The following is a 3,189-nucleotide window of genomic DNA, read 5'->3' as shown; positions in this document are numbered from 1 at the left end:
GCATCTTATAATTCTCCATGTTGTAAGCTGGATGGTATTTTGACAGGTCCATTTCATTGGCAATCAGACTGGCCAGAGGATGTATTTCTTTCACACAGGCAGCGAAGTCCTTTTGATCAAATGAAGTGTCATCTTCTTTCAAGTTTGGATATCCAGTAGCTACCTCAGACGGGTCTAGCTCTGGTAACCATGCCTTGGCCCGGCTCAAATCCGTCATGGCACCGACTCTTGCAGACGAATGCTTCATCTCGTCTATCCTCGCAGGCAGCACAAAAAGTTTTTTCAAGACATCTATCAAGAGAGTAGGTGCTTGATTAGTCGGAGAAATCATGGCTAGTGCACGCTGAGCTCCAATGTATAGCTGTTCAGCAAGTGTATAAATAGCCTTGAGCTTCACAAGCATATCTTGGTTAAGATTGCTGCTCCTGGGACCTGAGTAAGTCATAGATTGGTTAGAGGCGGTTTATACTATCAAGGAAAAGATTCACTTTTGATGATTAGCAAGGTTACTCAGCAAAGATAGCAGAAACCATCTGGGATACACGATGTTTTAAACCGGTGAGCTCAGTGGTCACCTCTTGAAGAGCCGCCTCCGCTTTTTCAGCTCGCTGCGTCAAAGCAGTCGGTTCTTTAGCCCAAGTGTTTTTCTCCGCCTCAAAACTGGTTTTCAGCTTTTCCGTTTCAGCCACGCTAAATTGGAATTTTGACTTAGCTTTCCGGGTCAGATTCTTGATTCTCCAGCCGGGTCTTTGCATCAGCCAATTGTGATTGAAGTTCAGCAGTGGCATCCTGTACAAACATAGAGTTGCACATACATTCATATCCGGGTTACAGGAGTATAAGTCCCAAGCCTTTTGCAAGCAACAACACTTGGCACTTGGGGGCTAATCCCTGCCGAAACATTCTTCATACAACGGCTCATATAAATAAGTCCCAAGCACTTTACACACAAGAATACTTGGCACTTGGGGGCTAATGCATATCGCGTGCATCTTCTTATTACTTTATGATAACCCAGTGGTGCCGTAAACAATCACAGCTGGTTTATGGGGGCTATACAGGTAAGCTCTCTTTATAAACAATGGTGAATAGGACCGGCTCATTCATGCTGATAAACCGGCCCTTGGGGACTACAGATGCAATGTTAATTGTTTAAAATCCGGTTTAACTATAATGGTGAAAGCCGGCCTTGGAAGGATTCTACAAAAGATCCTCATGTTTATTCTAAGTCTACAACATATTCAATTTTATCATACCCAGTAGACTTGGGGGCTGGCAGGATGTACATAACTTATTCAAGCAGGAATTCATACCTCAAATTTTTGATGCATCTGCTTGACCATATCAATTTCAAGATTGTGGCTAGTGTGTACTTGGTTGAGGTAGCCAGAGAGTATTTCGCTACTGCTCAATTGTGCGTAGTGGGCGACTTCAAACCTCACTTTCCGCCTATCAATGACCTCTTGCTTGGCGGAGTGCTTAGCCAAGACAGTTGGATTTCTCGGTTTTCTAAAACCGGTGCCAGTGATCATCACATCTTCACTATGCTCTTCTGACGGTTTAAGTGGGCTTGATGATTCGGTGATCAAAGGATTGACATATGTGTGGTCATGGTTGAGATCAGGAATTTCCGGCGGAACGTCATGAGGAGGGTCTTCCGGTTGTTTTTCAGAAACATCTGATGGTGGGACTTGCTGCTCCGGCTCAACGGCTTTAGGATCTTCAGCCGGCTTGGTCACTTTTGCCTTCTTACTAGGCTTTGCTTGGCCACTGCACGGGTTATGACAAGTAAGTACAATTATAAAAGCATAAGGAGGTACAGAATAAAAGTAATTGTTGTTACCCAGGAGCAGCCTTAAAAGCCGGCAGCTGGGTCTGTGATGAGTCGCCGGAGGAAGAACGAGAAACCTCCTGGTAGTTTGAATCGAGAGAATTAAGTGGCTGGTGAATGAGACCCGCCAGCGGGTAAAAAGATTTTAAGTTTGGAAGGACTTCGTTTTGACGTTTCCGTCGAACGGGAGTATTTGGTAAGCCGGAGGATAATTCTTCACCTCCGCTGTTCCGAGTCTGTCGCCGGTTCTCGTGCTGCTGTTGCTTCAAAAGAAAGTGAGGATCCAAATGAGCTAAGGGTGTGAAAAGCTTACTTTCCGGGGTACTCGTCGAATATTCTGTCTTGGCAAAGGTGCTGAGCCGGAGGAAATAATAGTTACCTCTTCTTGAACTGCTTAGCTGGCCCCCGTGTCATCCTGATAATAATTAGTGTCAATAAGATAGTTGAAAAAGGAGCGAAGGGAGTCAAGGGCTTCCCCAGACTCAGAGCTATCATTCAGTTCAAACATCCCAGAAGCACTTGATTTCTTCTTAGATTTCTTGGCGGCTTCCTTGGCAGCTCTGGCCTTTTTGGCAGCTTCATGGTCATAATTCTTTTTCTAGAAATCAGAGTCAGCCTGTGAAAGTCATCAAAGTTGACTTAATTAAGCATTTAAATGATGAGGTAAAAGTAAGTAAGTTGGAGACTCACATCCGGTGGCGGGTTAAGTTTGCAAAAAGGGTTCAGACCCACTTTGCTACAGTCTTCTGGATCTTCATTTAGAAGGGACTTTGTCATCTCATTGATGGCTTCATCAGTTAAACACACAGCGCTGTGGATCCTTTATGCCGCCCGTGTAAGTACACATTAAGCCGGGCCGGTGGCTGAAGGGTATGATTCGCCAGGCAACCCAGCACCGAACCAAGTCAATTCCAATTAACCCGTTTCCCAGCAGAGCCTTGACCTTCGCAATGGTGGGGGCAAGCTTTTTACGTTCAACAACAGTAAGCTTTTCAGGAAGATGATGCTTTGGGTCAAGACGTTGGACACGATAACCCGACAATGGATTTTCGTCAGCCGGAGAGGTATCATTGCAGTAAAACCATGTGTGGTTCCAATCCTTGGGGCGACTCGGCAAGCAAGCATAGGGGAAGATGGCATCTCTTCTTCGTTGAATTGAGATTCCGCCAAGTTCCAAGCTCGGTCCGTTCGTAAACTCGTTTTGGCGATTTAAATAAAAATATTCCCTAAAGAGTTCGACACTGGGCTCCTCTTGAAGGTATACTTCGCAGAAGACTTGAAAGTTGTAGATGTTTGACATGAAATTGGGTCCAATGTCTTGAGGATGGAGTTGAAAGAAGTGTAGAACATCTCGAAAA

The sequence above is a fragment of the Aegilops tauschii genome, chromosome 7 (genome assembly GCF_002575655.3).
Source record: "Aegilops tauschii subsp. strangulata cultivar AL8/78 chromosome 7, Aet v6.0, whole genome shotgun sequence".
NCBI classification, from domain to species: domain Eukaryota; kingdom Viridiplantae; phylum Streptophyta; class Magnoliopsida; order Poales; family Poaceae; genus Aegilops; species Aegilops tauschii.
Note: the sequence above shows the minus strand (reverse complement) of the source record.